Source organism: Bradysia coprophila, chromosome II, assembly GCF_014529535.1.
Source record: "Bradysia coprophila strain Holo2 chromosome II, BU_Bcop_v1, whole genome shotgun sequence".
NCBI lineage: Eukaryota > Metazoa > Arthropoda > Insecta > Diptera > Sciaridae > Bradysia > Bradysia coprophila.
In genome coordinates this window covers 2276254-2295917 of record NC_050735.1, presented here as the reverse complement: position 1 = coordinate 2295917, position 19664 = coordinate 2276254, and the positions used below count along the sequence as shown (strand labels likewise).

At 34.0% G+C, this 19664-nt stretch overlaps 1 protein-coding gene and 1 long non-coding RNA gene across 2 annotated transcripts in view; one reads left to right on the top strand and one right to left on the bottom strand.

Annotated features, from left to right (window-relative positions):
• Positions 1 to 18492, bottom strand: part of LOC119085909 — a 122387-nt gene extending 103895 nt beyond the window's left edge. Inside the window, exon 1 of the mRNA XM_037196459.1 lies at positions 17968 to 18492. The gene's annotated coding sequence lies outside the window, so the exon portion shown is untranslated. The remainder of the gene's footprint in view (positions 1 to 17967) is intronic.
• Positions 2443 to 3688, top strand: LOC119086066. The gene is made up of 3 exons (XR_005089393.1): positions 2443 to 2505; positions 2978 to 3045; positions 3571 to 3688. It is a non-coding gene; the product is annotated as an uncharacterized LOC119086066 (long non-coding RNA).
• Positions 18493 to 19664: the final 1172 nt, after the last annotated feature.

Sequence of the window (19664 nt, the reverse complement as noted above, 5' to 3'; positions counted from 1 at the left end):
AAACTGTCTCGGGGGCTGCACACACTACTGGATGACTATAATGAGCGTTGTACGTATAGATACATATATAGGAGTTCCACATTACCACAGCAAATGGAGTATCAGACGAGTATCTACATTTAGCGTCAACCAGTGTGCTTTATGCTATGCATAATAAATTTTCTCAACTTTATTATTATTATGAATGCGAAGCACAGTTAATTGACATAGAAACATTATCACATTTTATAATAGTATGCAATTTTCTAGGAGCTTATTATTATTATACGAAATATATAAAGTGACAACTCTGTGAGTTTAATATTTCTGTATATGTTCGTGTTTTGCTGGCTTCGTTGCAGTTGAAGTGGTTGAGCTGGAACTGGAACTTAATAATGTCGGATTTTGTTACAGTCTGCGGTTGTTTTATCATGAATAGTAAAATTCTAATTTAATTTGGATTTCTTCTTTGTAATTGGCCAGATTCAGTAGACAAATTATTGGCGGAACAGTAATTACTCCTTAAAACCTATATATCAATGAGGGAACAGTGGCTTTTTGAGATAGGAAATATTACATTCAGTTGATTGATATTTTCGAATAATTACAACTTCTCAACTTTCTTGAATATTTCCGTTATTCTGATTAGAATGTTACGAGCAATATCATTTCAGAAGATGTACCATTAAAGCTCTGTGGCTTAAAATTATTGCAGAAATAGTCAATCGAGGAGAAAGTTAAATATTTCCGGTCGAGAAGCGAAATAGAAATTATATCTGTATGCGGAGAGCCTGTGTGTCCTTACAATGTCAAAGCTGTTTTTTTTTTGTTTCGTGTCTATCGTATCATGACACTTGTAAAATTTTCCCAGTGTGAGTTTTACTGACGGATTAATGTGTTTGCTCGAACCGAAGGAGAGTAATTCTCTCGATTCAGGAATTTCGTGCATTCGCTCCATGTGATGTTAATATCTGTAGTTATAGCAGTTCCAAGCATTAACACTCACTGGTCTGACAAGCGACAGATTCAATTCATATAACGAAAGAAAGTCATTGTGAACTCAAAATCCCGTCCCGTTTTGAACGAAATTTCGTATTGTAATGTCCGCTTAAGTAAATACACTCACGGAATTTCGAAAACCGACACAGTTTCTGTTTCTGTGTTTTACTTCAGTTTTTGATTTCTCCATGTAAAAATACATTGAAAATTCATAAAAAGTCAGTAAACCACAAAACAGAAAATGTGTCGGTTTCTAAAATTCCGTGCTTGTAAGTAAAGTCCTAAAGTACACTCATGCTTCATAATTTGGGTATAACTGTAGTGTGTTTGATGACTGCAACCATACAATCTGAATGACTCGTATGACTTGCGCAAGGATTTGCAAACTCTTCCAATCAGATATTGCAGGCGTTCAATAACTACAACCCACACGTACAATTCACCATTGAAACAGAATCCAATCAAAAAATTTCTTTTTTGGAATTGGTCATCATAGGGGACGCTTGCAGTATGAAATTGGACTGGTATCATACACCGTCATGGTCTGGCAGATACATGAATTTGGAATCACACCTTTAAGAAAAATACAATAGCGCTATTGACTGAAAAGATTTTAGTGTTATCCGATCCAGAATTTCACGAGCAAAATTTCCAGTTGTTAAGGAACACGTTGCAGTCGAATGGATATCCTAGCACGTTGGCAGAAGACATTATAAGGAAAACGAAATTGAAAGTTGCTGAAAAAGACAGCCGATCAAGTAATAATCAACTTCCTGTTCATGGACTACAACACGATAATCCAACTGTAGCTACTCAATATACCAGAGGTTTGTTCGAAAGTGTGAAGTCTATTTGCAAAGAACGGTACTCTGTCGTTGGAAAAGGAGACAACAACATCAAGAAATTTCGTTTTAGTAGACTGAAGGACAAGACCGTTAAAATGGAACAGTCTAATGTCATTTACAAGGTCACTTGCTCTTGTGGTGATATATATATATATATTGGCCAAACGAAACAGAAACTGAAAAAGTGTATGTACCATGTACCAGCATAAATACAACGCGAAGATCAAGAACGTCGATCATAGCGCTATTACTGAACATGCTGTTACACTAAATCATGAACCAAAGTGGGACGATGTAGAAATCCTCGATTTCGAATACAATAAGAAGAAACGGTGGTACATATCAGGAAGAACCTGAATTGCATCAACAAGCAAAAAGAATCAATTTTCCAATCAACAGCGTACAATAACATTTCAATTCATTTATTTTCCGTAAAGATATATCGATTACAAATGATCCGCGTAGCTCCAGTGTATATACAATTCTAAGGAGCTACGTTAACATCATTCGAATTGTCGCGCTATGTGTAGACCAATGAAGTTAGTTTAGCCGTGCTTATTATGTAACGGATGTCAGTGCTTTTTCTAGGAAGTTGTTCTTTTTGTATTCAAATAGATTGCAGTTGTGAGAGACGTTTTAGAAAAAAAAATTCTGATTGATTTTTGACGAAGTGTATGTTTTTGTAAGTTGATTTTGTGATTATAACGTAATTCTAGTCACATTTTTTTATGATTAATTTTAAGAGGAATCTACACATGGCTAAATTGTTGCCTACATTTGGGGGCAAAATTATTATTATTTCGATGATAATTTTGGACTCGCATCCGTTTTGGAAAAAGTACGACCATCGTTTAGTGTTAAAATGTGTTAGTTTTCAGCAAAAATTTAAATGTTTGTGGCAATGTAACCTCAGTTCGAGAAAACTCAATATTTCACGAAAATTGACACATATTTTGAGTTTTCTCGGAGCAAGGTTGCATCACCACAAACATTTAAATTTTTGCTGAAAACTAGCACATTTTAACACCAAACGATGGTCGTACTTTTTCCAATAAGGATGCGAGTCCAAAATTATCATCTAAATAATAATAATTTTGCCCCCAAATGTAGGCAACAATTCAGCCATGTGTAGATTCCTCTTAATGTTCGTACAGGTGGAACGTACACAAACCTTTTGTTGAGAGCTATTTTTGAATGTTGATGTGAATGTAGAGATATATAGGTAACACAGTGGGGCTGAACAACTTTTTTTCGACAAGTCAATGTACATGAAATTTTATTCATGATTATGAAAGGACGTCACCTCACGATTAGTTTAAGCCCAAATTTAAAATATTTTATCGGGAGAGTTTCGAGAAAAATTTGTTTTCTTCCATAGCTGTATCTGTATCTGTACTTCGATGAGCTCTGGTGGGACAAATTTGGTATATTTTGAATGGTTACAGATCAGCCTATGACGAAATAATGAACCTAGGCTGGAACGAGAAGATAGACGCCCACCAGAGCTCATCGAAGTACAGATACAGATACAGCTATGGAAGAAAACAAATTTTTCTGGAAACTCTCCCGATAAAATATTTTAAATTTGGGCTTAAAGTAATCGTGAGGTGACGTCCTTTCATAATCATGAATAAAATTTCATGTACATTGACTTGTCGAAAAAAAGTTGTTCAGCCCCACTGTGGTAACACTGTTCTCTCTCGAATGTTGTAATTTGTGTTATTATCAATGAATATTTTTTTTACAGCACTAATTATGTTTTCAATTGGAAAACGAATTATATTGGCAATACATTAAAAAATTGTCTTTATTTGAGCTAATCCGACAACCTGAATATTAATTAGATCAGCTCATAAAATATAGAAGTTGATCTTCCAGTCACATTAGAACTAGTTATTGGCCGAAAAAGGTTATTAGTGATGATTTAGGTTTGAAGTTTCGTTAGTCCATGGGACAGGTCATGAATTGCTTCATATGTATTCCTATCGTAATTAATCTAATTGAGATAAGTTTTCTGAATCGTTAGCCCATCCCCCAGATTCATTCAATCATTATGATGATTCGAATAAATGAGAACGTCTCCCAAAAACCCACAACAAATTTCTGGCATATTACATTTTCTCTTGCAATTACAGTGAAACGAAATCGAAAAGACAAGTCAAAACCATAAATCCATCTAAACGAAAAATGAATAAAAAAAAATTGTCGAACAACTGGAAGAAATATTTTTATTACGAACAGAAAGAAGTAAAAAGAAGAAAAAAAAATCTGACAAACATATCACCTTTTGCATGTATAAGATGTTGTGAACGATTTTATTTTATTTATTACATTTGTTATGAATATAAAATATATTTTTTTATGTTTGATGTTATTTTTTTGTGTTGTGCCTTTTGACTATATATGTGGTTAGACTCTCCATTTTCTGGAATAAATCATATTTGTCACCCTTTGTTTTTCGACTTAGCGAGAAAATATATACGGCAAGGAAAAAAAAACCCACGGAATATACACACACAGTGTGCGACAGTAATTTTATTTTCTTCCTATTTTTATATTGCTTTCAGTCGGCATCGCTAATGTAGATTTAGAATCGTCGCCTTTGTTGGCAGCGAGGCATACGAGATGAAAGAGAACAACGATACTACAGTTTCCTTTGAAGATTTTGTCGTCGATATCGATTCAAAAGTTTACTTAACCAGTTCAGCAAGAGACCTTTGGAAAAGCAAAGAAAATCTTTCTTTGTCGCCTACTCTTACTATATCCAATTTACCAGTCCATATTATTGTTGGAGGTGTTAATTGCTATGTATAAAAAGCAATCTAATGTTCCACATAATAATCGTTTCCCAGTAATTTAAAACAAAAAGAAATTCTTTTCCCACTCACTCGGTATTGAATTTCACTCAATTCCACGTTTAATTATAAACTTGTAATGACGAAAGAATGCTTAACAACTCAATATAAATTGAAATTTTAACACGTACAACATCCAGTCTATTCGATCCAGCACTCAATAACTCGTTTATCGTAAATACGTTCCCATTGACTGCTGTGAATCCACTTAGTCATTTAGTAATAATGAAGACGCACGTGTCTCTTTAAAGACGTTTTTCCCTCATGCTTACATACCGAACATGAGCAGCCCACAATTATCCATCTTATTAAAATGGAACCACACAAATTTCCGTTAAATTTCCGCACAAATTTCACCATGAAATTGAATAGCTCGATGTTATATCACATTTGCTTAGCTTTGAAGTTATAATTCGAAATTGTTCTTGTACATATACATATACACACGTTGGGAGTTTTCAAATCTTCCACTGAATGTGGTGCATCAAATCTTTGGGATTTACGATTAATTTGAACCAACTTGAAATGATTTTGTGAACCTCATGATTGTTTTTTTTGCTGAAATTTGAGTTAGTTCAGGCGGTAACCTATTGAAACGAAATTTCTAAATTATAACTATGAAAGTTATCCTGAGGGGGTAAGTGATTCTGGTCCGGAGAATCATGTTTCAATGTTCGAGAAATCTCTATCAGAAATCACAATAGACACAGGTATTGTTCGTTAACATCAAATATTCGTGCACACCTGTCCTTCACAACTGCTCAAAGAGTATAGATATGGATAATTATCTTTACTGAAAACCATGGGTCTTACGTATGATAATCAATTTAAAATGTTTGTCTATGGGGTACTGAAACTTGACTTGAGAGTGTGCCACATAACTGTAACACACTGTAAAAACATTTTTATGTAAAATAGAGTACTTTCCGCGGTGTTAAGGAATCTCGCGCTGCGTCATTCACAATCATGCACAAAGTGACATCTTTCTTATACAAAATGTGTCAAAATGTTGATTATTGTGAATGACACGACGGCACAATATTCCTATCAACCCGAGGAATTGAATTGCTGAGGTTAAGTTTGAACTTAGAAAAAAGTCTTACAATGTAGAAAATTTCAAAAAGGCTTTGCGGAGCGAAGCGAGTTTCATTTTTATTCAAGATGTTAGCAAGAAATACGACCTCTTTCCAACGTCTTTTAAGAGACGTAAAAAATTAGTTTTGAATAATGAACAATTTATGACAAAGCAAGATAAAGAGCTGCTTTGAGCAAGACCATTTTATTAGTTTGTTACAATTACAAAAATCTATTCAGAAAATCAGTCGGTCAAGGGACATGACCCACCCAAAAGGTGTGGCTTAATATACATTATTGACATTTAAATGTCAATTGTCAATACTTTATCGTACAAGCGATAGTAAATATTTGGAGGCTGATGCAATCAAAAGAGGCTCTGGATTCCTTTCTTTGAAACAGGAGACTAGTTCTTGGTGTGAGTATGACCCGTTGAAGTAAAAATCGGCTCAAATCAGCAACTTTCACACAAGACGCACCATTTTCATATTTACCCCATGCTCACTTCTCCTACCGTTAACATAGAAAATATTTGGGAGGCAGGTAACATGACAGTATGCTTCATGTTTCTCTTGCAAAGATCGATGGCTTGTTTTCGTTGTATTCGGACATAAACACACACAAACCTTCTTGGGTTGACAACTGTCAAAATTCAGAATAAAACCAAGGTAAATATAGTGAGGAGGTTATGCCATATATAACCGAATCAGATGTGCGGTGGCACGAAAGTTCGATACAAACGCCAACTCATCCCTTAGTTGAAAGCAAAAAATGGAATAGAAAGGCGGGCCATCTGTTGTGAGATAGTGAAAATATTTTTGTGAAATACTAGTAAATCGTAGTCAACCATTTTAAAAAAAGATGTCATTAGCATCGAACTTATGTGCTAGGCCGCGCGTCTGAATGGCATTACCTCCTCACTATATTTACCTTGAATAAAACAAACCTATTGACGATTTGCACTACCACACAGTCGTACGTTCGTTTTGTCCTGGATTTTGACAGTTGCCACCCTGAAGGTGTGTCTGTGTTTGAATTATAAATGCAACACTCTTTGGGTACAAATACTCCTTCGCGGTACCTATTTTCACTAAAATCTCCAAATTTGACGCTTGTTAATTCAGTGTCAATGCTAGGAGTCTCGGCTAGGAGTTTTACTATTCCCATCGATACTATATTTTTGAAAATATCGTTGATAATAAACACGATAAAATTCATAAACGGTCCTCTAGTACCTCTACCTTATACTCCCACCTCCTTACAAAAAAAAGGAATCACGAAAATCGGTTGATTTGACCCTGAAATTTCACTAACTTTTTGGATTTTTTCGCATCAACAAAACTCAGACTAAAATAAATTTCCACTATTGGTGTGTACTATTGTATATACAACAGTATAGGACTCTTTTTGGGAAAATTTACCCAAAACTTTCTATATTTCTACCATTTTTCAGATTTTTTTTTTTTAAGGAAAATTAGGGATAATTCAAGAAAACATGAGAGAATGTTTTCCCGAAAATAGTCACTGACAAAATAGCGTAAAGTTTTGAGAAGAAAATGGTATCTTATGGGGCGATATGAACAAAAATGAGAGACATACCCTATTTTAATGTGCCCATCATTCGACCAAATCTCTGTCTCCATTCTCTGCCATAATAATTATTAGTTATTAAAATTGTATTACAAACACATCAGATAAAAACGTATTCATTAATGGGTTCTTTTTTGTTGCACATGGTCGAACGCACAAATTTTTCAATTTTTATTAACTTCCCATAATGCTAGAGAAAAAAAAAACATTCGCCGAAAAACATTACAAAAAATGTTATAAAACCATTCCACCTTTTATTTTTTATAATTCTACCAAATCTACATCCACATACCTATTACGATTCACATCAAAATTTATTATTTTAAATTTTCTGGCAAACGAGAATGTTTGCATAAAATTGCATTATTTTCCAAAAAAAAAACGTTACCCACTATACTGATGTTGCCGTTATATCAAACACATATAGTGTGGTTTGTTGTGCATTTTCACATACATACATTTTCGCATTCTATCACGGTCTCTGCGAAATGTTTTTGCAGCCAACAAAATTTCGAAGTCATTTGCGTCAAAAATGTTTCCTCTTGTTTATTTATGGGTTTCGGGTATTTGTTAAAATTATTATATTTTACAACCGAACAGCCAGACAACCGAACACTAACAGAAATATAATAATTTCACACACAGTTTTTGTTTTATCTATCTGTTGTAACGTATAGCACACATAATTATTTACGTTGCATTAGATTTGGAAATTTTCCTGCTGTGGCCTGTTTTATCTATACATATAAATCTGAACATCGGCGCACCACGACGCCCCTTGGCGCACCTCGGAGCACCTCGGAGCACCTGGGGGCACCCAGCCTCCGAGAAGTCAGCCGGTCAGTCCTGCGAGGCCATTTTTTGAAATCGACCTCTGAGGGGTCGGCCGGTCAGCCCTCCGAGGTCGTTTTTCAAAATCGACCTCCGACAGATCAGCCGGTCAGCCCTACGAGGTCTTTTTTCAAAATAGACGTCCAACGGATCAGCCGGTCAGCCTTCCGAGGCCGTTTTTTAAAATCGACATCTGACGGACCAGCCGGACAGCCCTACGAGGTCGTTTTTCAAAATAGACGTCCGACGGATCAGCCGGTCAGCCTTCCAAGGCCGTTTTTTTTAAATCGACTTCCGATGTATCACCGATCAACCCTCCGAGACCGTTTTCCAAAATCAGAGAATTCAACCGGTCAGCCCTCCGAAGCCGTTTTTTAAAAACGGTCTCCGAGGGCACACCTTGTGACGCCGTCGAGGACGATTTTGAAAAACGCTCTCCAATGCCATTTTTCGAACCTCATCTGGACCTCATTCGGTTTGTCAAAATTGACCTCAAATAAATTAGCTGGCAAGACCTCAGAATGCGTTTTTCAAAAAGTTTTCAGGACATAAATTTCTTTTCTCCAAAGTGTTCTTCATACAGTGATAAATTACTAAAACTCTATCAAACATTAAAATTCAATTCAAAGTAACTGAATAAAACGAACCTTAAAAATCAAATTCTTAAGCTGTGAATCATTGTGTGCATCTCTTACCACGGTGGGGCTGAACAACTTTATTTTGCGAAGGTCGTGAACATGGGATATTTTTATTAAAAATGATAGAGGGATATGCTACGAGTAAGTAGCAAGCAAAATTGAAATCCTTTTGCAGGGATAGCATATAAATTGTCCAACTATTAACTCTTTCATAGGACACATGGGATACAGAAACTAATCTAATGGATTTTTAAGAATCCAATTAAGTTCCAAACAAATTTTTTTTTATTTTTCTTCGATGCAGAACATTATTATAAGATACTTTGCTTCGTATTATATGCCAAAAAAATGTTTACTTTTTTTTATAAACCATTTTGAAAACCCAAAAAATAACGAAAAAAACGAATTGACGAAACGAAATACACTCCGGAGTGTATTCCGATTCGAATTTTCATGATTTTTTGCGTGTTCAAAGTGTTCTATAAAAAAAAATTAAACATTTTTTTGGCATATAATACGAAGCAAAGTATCTTATAATAATGTTCTGCATCGAAGAAAAAAAAAAAAAAAATTTGTTTGGAACTTAATTGGTGGTATTTGAATGAAAGAAGCTCCATTCATTCATTTACGACCCAATACACAACCATTTGGTCAAACAAAATTCAATTTGAGAAGATTCGATATCACTATTATATTATTATATTATTATATTATAATTATTATTCGATATCACCTCGAAGCGATCGATCTAAACTTTAGTTTTGTTCTTCTAAAATTCTAATTAAGTTCCAAACAAATTTTTTTTTATTTTTCTTCGATGCAGAACATTATTATAAGATACTTTGCTTCGTATTATATGCCAAAAAATGTTTACTTTTTTTTATAAACCATTTTGAAAACCCAAAAAATAACGAAAAAAACGAATTGACGAAACGAAATACACTCCGGAGTGTATTCCGATTCGAATTTTCATGATTTTTTGCGTGTTCAAAGTGTTCTATAAAAAAAATTAAACATTTTTTTGGCATATAATACGAAGCAAAGTATCTTATAATAATGTTCTGCATCGAAGAAAAATAAAAAAAAAATTTGTTTGGAACTTAATTTCCTCCTTTTTTTGCAGCAATTTCAGTATTAACCAAAAAACCGCAATATTTACATTTATTTAACGTTTTTTCCATAATTTTTCTCTTTAAATAAAAAAATAATAAACCGAGATCAGCTCATCATTTGAGTTTTCTTAAGAATCAAAAGAATTTATATCAAAAACAGCTTTTAATAAACAGTCTCAATATTCTTTGTGTGGAGGGTCCACCTGACAGTTTTTCCAGTACGATTTGAACTCGTGATGGATAGACTCCATAGCCTGATCATTGTAAAAACCGTAAGATTTATTATATTTTCTGCAAATTTGTTTGACGAATTAATTAAACCTTGACGTAAAAGTTTTTCTTATGTTTTTGAACGAAAAATTAGAATTTTTGAAGAACAAATGTAAAGTGCCTCGAGGTGATATCGAATCTTCTCAAATTGAATTTCGTTTGACCAAATGGTTGTGTATTGGGTCTCAAATGAATGAATGGAGCTTCTTTCATTCAAATACCACCAATTGGATTCTTAAAAATCCATTAGATTAGTTTCTGTATCCCATGTGTCCCATGAGAGAGTTAATACTTGGAAATTTTATATGCTATCCCTGCAAAAGGATTTCAATTTCGCTTGCTAATTACTCGTAGCATATCCCTCTATCATCTTCAATAAAAATATACCATGTTCACGACCTTCGCAAAATAAAGTTGTTCAGCCCCACCGTGTTACCCTTGAGTATTAATTTATTACAGAATTTTCGGAAATTTTGTCTGAAAGAGTGAGGAGAAGTAAGATGAAGGACGTCGTCTTTTCGTGAAAAATTTCTTGACCCGAGGATTAGTCGAAGTCAAAAATCAAAAAATAACTTACGATGAGTTTTATAACAGATTTATATGCTTCGCCTCGGTACGTAAAGTTCGAAAAACAGCATACGTAATTCTCGCACGCGTCAAAACAAAATCTGAAATTATTGCTAAATGTTTGTCCAACGTCAGATATTACTATAAGTAATAAAAATATTTAAGCATTTTAAGGGGTCATTCAAATAGTGCGCAAACTGTAAAGGCCCCTTATGTAATGATTGTCTTGAATTGAACGTTGTTTTCGGTTAAGCTTTGACACATTTAGGTATGAATATTTAAATGAAATTATGGCGCTTATTTGTAGCGCCCGATTGAAGGATTTAAATCATGTCAAAGATACCTTCAAAGATACACGTCCCGTCTTAAAAAATCTTTGTTTAAAACTTTTATTGAGGCAACATTCTATGCAGAAAACCAACAATCTCTGCAAATTATTACATAAGAAAAAATAACTTAAAAACGAAAAAGTAAACTAAATCAGTTTTCAGAAAAAGTGTACAATTTTTTGAACAATTTCATGTAGACATTGATTGATGATTTTGGTATCAGTAAAATTACGAATAACAGAACGATTACTGGTAATTATAGGAATCGGAATGTTAACGCTACCTAAAGTATTAGTACTATTTTAAATACCAGTTCAGTTATATCAAAATAAATACGGTTGAAACAGTGCATATCCCAAGCGAGAAAACAGTGGAGTACGACGCGGCCGAAGGCCGGGAAACTAGAGGATGTAATGCGGATAATTGTCAGATATAAGAGGTGAAAAGGAAAGCCGATGTGAGGGAAAAAGTTTTATTTCATTTTATGGCAAATGCAATCGATGAAACTTTGTTTAGTCTAGAATTTACTTAAAGAAACGATTGTTGATAATTTTCGTTTGTGTGATTAAAAAGAGCAAAAAAGAAAGTAAGAGAGTGATAATTAATGAAAATTATGATTTTGAAAGAGAAATGAAATTAAGGATTGAGATTATGATTACATTAAAAATGTATAATTCAAATTCGAAGTTTGGAAAACTGGAAGCGTAGAGTTGAATTTCTGAATGCAAGAACTTTGAGTTGAATCCCGGAAAGCTGGAAGTGTAGAGTTAAATATCGAAACACGATAAGCGTAGAATTAAATTTCGGAACGCGAAGCCAGAATTGTAATGATAATTTTAAAATACGACATGTAGGGTTGATAACCAAGTAAGGAAACTTTATTTTGATAAATAACCCTGGGAACAGTACGACCCGGCCGAAGGCCGGGAAACAGTGCTAGTGTTAAATATAGTATGCTGAAGGGAAACCGACAATTGCAATAACGTTGACCCTTCAATCGTCGAAATTGAACGCCATAGAGCGTAGCATGACCTAAGGGATCGTTCACACAGTATGCTGCAAAAGAGATGGAAGATGTGGTTGCACATGGGATAGAAAGAGATGCGAATACATATGTTAAGAACGATGCCGAGGATAATGCGAAAGGGTTCACCCAGATAAATTGCGAATTTTATATATATTTCGACAAGTTCAACCACTATCCAAAATAGATTGGTATGCCAGCGGCGCCACAGAAAAACAGCTGATTTTGATGTAAAACAATATGTAGTATCAATACCCTCCCTAGCAACCAAACTACAATTATTAAGGTGGTAAATACGTTTATGAATCACTGCTACTTTGTTTGCTCGTGTTGTTGTTGTTGTTTTGAAGCCATATTAAAAATCAGCGTTTCTCAAACTTATTTTCCCCCCTAAAGCGATTTTTTGAGAGAGTTTGGATGCTAGAGAGAGTATTGGTAGTATCCATCTCTCAACTGTCACACCTACTTATCATTTATTAGACGAATTATTAGAAAGAACTTTGAAGTACCAGATTTCTAATTTAAACAGAATGTGCAGTGCACATTTATCCAAACATTTTGAATTCACTTAACATTCTCATAAGAAGAATGTTGAGGGTTTAATCGCTCTAAAGAACGTTTCTCTTCTTTCTTCTTCTGTACCTGAAATGCCTCACAAATGTAAACTAAACATAGATAAGACTTTCTAGAAAAGCAGAGTCAAAAACTCTTCCAGTCTACACAGTCTACAGTCTACAGTCTCTATTATCACGTAGAGTGAACTTTGAAAACTAGGCTATCGGACAGCGATCTTTTTCGGTTTCAGAACTCGGTGGGACATAGGTCATTATAGAACTGTACATCTTCAGTCGTTCCACCGGTTCCTTCACAAGACAGCAGACGACAATATTCATCCAAATCTAGTACTTTGTAGGTTAAATGAACAGTAAAGCGTTTCAAATAATCTAACTTGGTTGACTGTATGACACGAGCGACACGATAAAGCGACATACCATCATTCATTAGCTGCCAAATCCGAAATATCTTCTATATTTGCTTGCTAATTACTGAATATCAAATTAAGATCTGTATTAAATTCCACAATATCAATAATGCAAATTATAATATGAGCCGTACAGCGTGCAGCAATATTAATTTAATTCAAAAATCAAATGCACAGTTACTATTGACTGAATAGTTTAAATGACTTTGATTGGTTGCAGTTCCATTATTTAATCTGGAGCCAGCTCTTTGTTGCATTTTGAACAGAAATTTGTAGGAAATTTTATTCCCGAACGGGTTATACAGAATTCGTATGCTGCAATTTAATTCATAATAACTGGAAGCTATATTTCGATTTCATGTCGACAGTATTAGACTATAAATGAGAATTTGATTGAAATTACTGTATAGAGGCCAACAATTAACTAGGTAGGATCCCTTGACTATCTGAACTTATCAATAGTTTTTGTATTGGTGATGGATGATATATTGATTGATTCTTATCAAATGTAATTTTGATGACGAGAAAAACTATTTTACTCCCTTGACTGAAAGTCATGGGTCTTACGGATGATAAATACTCTAAAATGTTTGTCACACAATGTTCACTACTATGATTGAAAATACATGAATGTATGACCAAAAACCTTAAATATAGAAAATGTTTGTCACACTTTGTTCATTCCTTGATAACACGATAGGTCGAGTAATTTTCAATGGATTTCCAAAAACTTTTTTTTTATTTGACGGGTAATTAAATTCCTGAGGTTAAGTTCGAAGATGGGTTATAACGGACGGGTAATCTCTGAGATATTCCCAAAAGAATTTTTGTCTTGTCGCTTGATAACACGATAACTTAAGTAATCCTCAACGGATTTCCAAAAAAAAAAAACAGATTATCTATCTCAATAATAGTCTTCTTATCATACGGAGTAATTTTCGACTTTCCAAGAAAATTTTGTTTGATAAGTACTGAAATAACTCGGGTTAAGTTCGTTAATGGAAAATACTGAATTAATAATCTGTTATTTATTCCGAAAAGACTTTTATGTGTCATTTATTGTTGTCTATGCTAGAAAAAAAATCAACGAGTGTGAACTTTGCGGCCAGAGCGAAGCGAGGGCCGTAATCCACACGAGTTTCATTTTTGTTCAATACATAATCAAGAAATCTTTTCACCACCGTTTATAGCAGACAATGTGACTTTCTGAAAAAAAAAAATTAGGAATATAATAAAGCGAATGCGCAATTTATAAGAAAATAAGAAGCGCGCAGATTCTCGTGAATTTAAGATTTCGTACACAGAGAAAAAAGCTGGATTAAATATTTAATCTTTGGAAAGATTACGAACATTTTAAATTTCTCTAAAGATTTCATTTCAATCTTTTTTCAAAGATTACAAAAATTAAATCTTTCAATAGATTACGTTTTGGATTAAAATGGCTAAAATTGATAGTAGCAGTGAGAAGTGAAGTTAAATATAGAAATTTTTGCCACGAATTTTTTTTTTTTCAAAGAACGTTGTTATGGTATCTAGAGTTTGTGATTAGAAGCTAGTAGATGGTAGATGTGTAATTTTTTGTCATATGTTAGCGATTCAAAGTAAAACTAAAAACCACAGCACAGAAATGTTTGAGACTTTTTTTTTGCTTTTCTTTAGGAATATTGATTTTTGAGTTGAATCGTTGAAAAATTAAATAAATTCTTCCATGCAAATTGGTCCGTTATACTTCTTAATCAATTGTACAATTAAATATGGGGCGCAAAATATCGTTTTATTATAATGTTTTCCTACTTTTCAATACTTTTGCCAGGCTCAACTTCCTTATCGTTGATTATCCAGATTTATGAAATATAATAATCATTTATTGAATAATTAAAAAAATGAAGAAAAAAAAATGTTGCCTTCGATTAGGATTTGAACTCGTTTACTATGATGGCTACCTCAGTTGGTACAAAGGTTTCGTTCAGAAGATTATTTTTTAATCTTTGAAAGATTAAAATCTCCGTAACAACGGTTCGAAATTAATCTTGCTAAGATTAAGAACCCAATAGCTCAATGGTAAAGTACAGGACTGGAGATACGGAGGTACCGAGGTGAAAGAGTTCAAATCCTGATCAAAGTAAGTAAAAAAAAAACATTTAATTTCAACTAAACAAATAAAATTCCCAATTTCAGAATAAATAAAACAAGTAAATCTGATTCAATATTCAAATAAATGTTGAAAACAAATTTTTAATTTCAAAATAAAAAAAAAATTGTAATCTCTTAGAAGATTTCGATCTAATCCATTGACAGATTATTTTCGAAAGATTAAATGCAAGTAATCTTTCGAAAAATTAGATTTCAATCCAATAAATTTGGTCCTATATGTAATCCGAAAAAGATTTAAATCTAATCCAGGATTTCTCTCTGTGTAACTTGACAGTTGTCATCTTAAAAGTTACGAATCGTATGGACATTCGCATTAAGGTGACAACTGGAATTCTTAAATTCACGAGAATCGGCGCCCAGAGTGCAGATTGTCGTATTTTCGTAACTTTAAAGAATTAGTAACTTGACAGTTCTTGTAGGATTTTATACACGCAACCGTCAAGTTACGAATATTTATTCAGTCAGTCAAGGGACCTGACTCACCCATAAGGTGGGGCCTAGTAGAAAGAGGTACTAGAACGGTCTTTACCTCTCATAAATAATTTCATTCTGATTAAAGATCCCTAAAAATCTTCAAAACGTTCGGTAAACAAAAATAAACAACATTTTTTGAACCGCCACAAGTATAAATTTAATGAGAGCCTCCAAAGTGGGACAAATCTAAAATTTTTAGTTCACTTTAAAACCGGTTTAAGTAGGTCATTTCAAACAGATTTATAGAAATTCGCACAAATAATTGTCAAATATTGTTCTTTAATGAAAATAGGTCAATAAACCATCAGATGAAACATTTATTTATCGAAACCAAAATACTGTCAACAACTAGAGCATGTGTGTCCAAAATATAGCACACCGGCAACTCTGATTATTATATATTATGCACCTGTTGCCAAGATTGGTATTTTGACGTGTAGGACATTATTGCCCTAGCCGAAGGCGTGGGCCATAATGCCTACTCGTCAAAATAACAGTCTGGCAATAGGTGCATATCATATTTTATCAGTCGAGAACAGATATATCGAGATAAACAAAAACTCACTAGAGGGATAAGCTCGAGACTATCGTTCTAGACAGATAAAATGTTTATAATGACAACATGGTAGGGTTGCATACGCAGGCCCCTTTTGGAAAATCTGTTCTACTGCTTGGTTCAGATGCTATGCTTGCATCGAAATAAGACTCCGATCAACTTCTCTTATCAGGCTTTTTCATTTCAGGTTCAGGACCGAGAACGAGAAGGTACGAGACCCGAAATAATAGTTTAGGAGTCAGGTCAAACGTGTTATACGCACACGTGTTGTTAAACTAATCTGCGGCTCGTATTGGCAATATAGAGACAGTGCGATGGAAGGTGTGAATTCTCTTGAAGTCTTTCGGTTATAGTAGACTAAAGTTTATTCGTTAAATGAGACGAACGTGTGATCTACCTGAATGTAGCAATAATTGTAAATTGTGTATTTGACGTGCTGAGTCACGGCAGAGTAAAAGTAAACCTGGCAGGAGCGGTTCATTATTGAAACGTCAAATGAGGGACCTAATACACTGTATCAAAATGAACTCAAATGAACACTGACATAAGTTGAAAAATTTAATTTGCAAAAAATATAAGGCTACTAGATTATTCGGGTCCCTAGTCAAATCAGCGCTCCTGCCTGGTTAACTTTTACTCTGCCGTGGCTGAGTCCATCAGACGATTAGAAAAATCGTTTAAACGCTATTGATCGGTCAAATCAGGTCATGCAAAATTAATTCAATCGCCTCACAATAACAGTGACAATACTATAGTTGGTAGTCAGCCGCATTAGTTTTCCGATGAACATTTCGAGTTCACAGCAGTAGTAAGTGCATTGAAAGTTTAATCTCCAAACAGGTTGCATTTGAGGATTACCTGAATGTTAAATACGTCTGAAAGCTATAGTGCGATTGACTATAAATCACACTAAAGTAGCTCTTTCGAATTGTAACTTGCATTTTTGAGCAACGCAGATTTTTCGTATGTACTACCTTGACGATGAATTAAATAAATGAAATGAAGGAAATTGAGATAATTTTGCATTCCCTGAATTTGACCTGTCTCGGGCGGCCCTAACAAACACAGTTGACGCTGGGACATATAGGAGTTATAGGTGCCATTGATCCTCCGATTGCACTACCTGCTATGGAACCGAAAGTCTTGCTTAACATACATAAAGTTGCTGTCATTTCCCTTTACTGTCTCTAAGCTCTCTCATGGCAAATCTCCACGAAGTTTTATAATTTGTTGTTTTTGAACGTGATTTTTTGAACAATGAAACCATTCATTTATCTTCCACAAAAAGCGTATAATCAATTCCAACAATTTCCGTTTTCACTAATCAGCAGGTCAATGTTGAAGTCGCTTTAACGGTTATACACTTTTTCCGTATTGCCCAAAAATGTTGAATCAATTAAATTGAGCACTTATCAATTTGCGAAGGATACACAGATAAATAATTAAAACGAAAACGTTAAAAGCATTCGGTTTTTGCATAATGAACTACAGGGTGGCCGTAATAATAGATGATGAATTTTCGTCTGATTCGGAATTCGCATAGCAATTTCCGTGTATAATCAAAATTTTAATGGAATTCATTAATTATTTATAGTGATAAAGTTTGAAGGGTAAACTTTTCAGATGTAAAAGGGTGAATGGTTCAACATTGAATGTAAAATGAAATATTTGTGTAAAAGTATTCTTACCATTTGGGCGTACTGGGAGATCGTTTTCAATTAATTTTGCGTTTCGAAATAATCCCTTTGATCCTTTTGATATAATACAGTTTCAATATTGGTTTTGAGTCACTGCTATGAATTTTTTGCATAAAATATTTAGTCCGAAAACTCTGCACTACTTACAGTTTTTCAATTCAATGAATTACACCAATTCGTCCGGATTGTATTTCACATACCGTTACGGTCATCATAAATATTGCAATCAATTGAAGTAATTTAAAAATCTTACAACGTCATTGCCTTCAAAAAAATAAACTGCAAATTTACACTCCAATCAATCACTTAATCCAATCAAAATTTTCCAATTTTACCAATGACAATATTCCAAGCAAAAATTGATCATCAAAGCCAACCAATTTTTTGTGATTTAAATTTGAATTTTGATTCTATTCAACGATTATAATACTGAATTGCACAACCAACAACCCATTCGGCAATATCAACCGCCACATTGATACTAAAAAACTTTCTCCGCTTATCATCTGATCTACCACTGAAATGATGCTTTTCGCATATAGAAACCAAATACCGCACACATACCCATACACACCAAGAGTGTTCTCCACTTCATTCCCGGAATATGTATGTGTTTTTGCCAATTTTCGTTTCACTCAATGCATTTTCGTATACAAAACGTTTAACTTCATATTCGTGCGGTATAGCAGCGAGGGTGCATTGTAAATAATATTGAGGATTTCCATGGTTTTTCCTTGTGCGCAGGAACTTGAAAGAAGAGCTTTTGCGTTTGAGGAGAAAAAGCTTTTGAATAACTGGTAACTTGGATGGTAGCAATAAGCATAAATACATGATTGTGTTAGGTTTTTAACCAGCTGATTTTGTAGTGTTGAATGAATCGGAGAATATAATGTGTGTCAATGAATTCAATGAATCTTCGAAAGCGTTTGGCTATATACGAATGTGTATTGTACATCGTGTTATTTATCTGTGCAAAGAGACACGCAATGGCAATTCGTCCAACTATGCTTGTGGGCAGTACAAATGGAACATAAAATAGCTCGTCATTATAGTATAAGACAACTTATTTGCATTGGATGTTTATGTTTGGTTTTCAATGATTTTCTGAGATTTTCTTTACCGATTTTGCTGGATTTTTTAAAGCGAAAATATTTATTGAGAATTGCAAATTTCGTCAAATTTTCAAATTTCATCAAATTTTCAAATTCCGTCAGCAGTGTTGACTACACTTCTAAAACGACTGATATCCCAACAAAAATCTCTTCGAGAAAAGTGTGACGCAGTCTTTGAAGTACAATTTCTAAAATGAATGATATCGTTGAAAGTGGCAGATGTTACGTAACAGACCAGCAAGAAAATTTATCTGGCACATGCGACGCAGATTTTTTTGGTAAAATTTTGGTTGTTTCGAGTCAATTTTTTTTTTGTAAAAATTATTTGGCAGATGATGAGAAAAACTAAGCCAGCTTGTTTGAACTAATTGGGTGTACAAAATACAATTTAATTTTTGCGTAACGAAGCAGAAAGCGTCAACTCTAACGATATCATTCATTTTAGAAATTGTACTTCAAAGTCTGCGTCACACGTTTCTCGAAGATATTTTTGTTGGGATTGAGAAATTTTTACAAAATCGTCAAATTTAGCACCCTAATATCCATTGATTTTTGAGGATTTCCTTTTCTTGGATT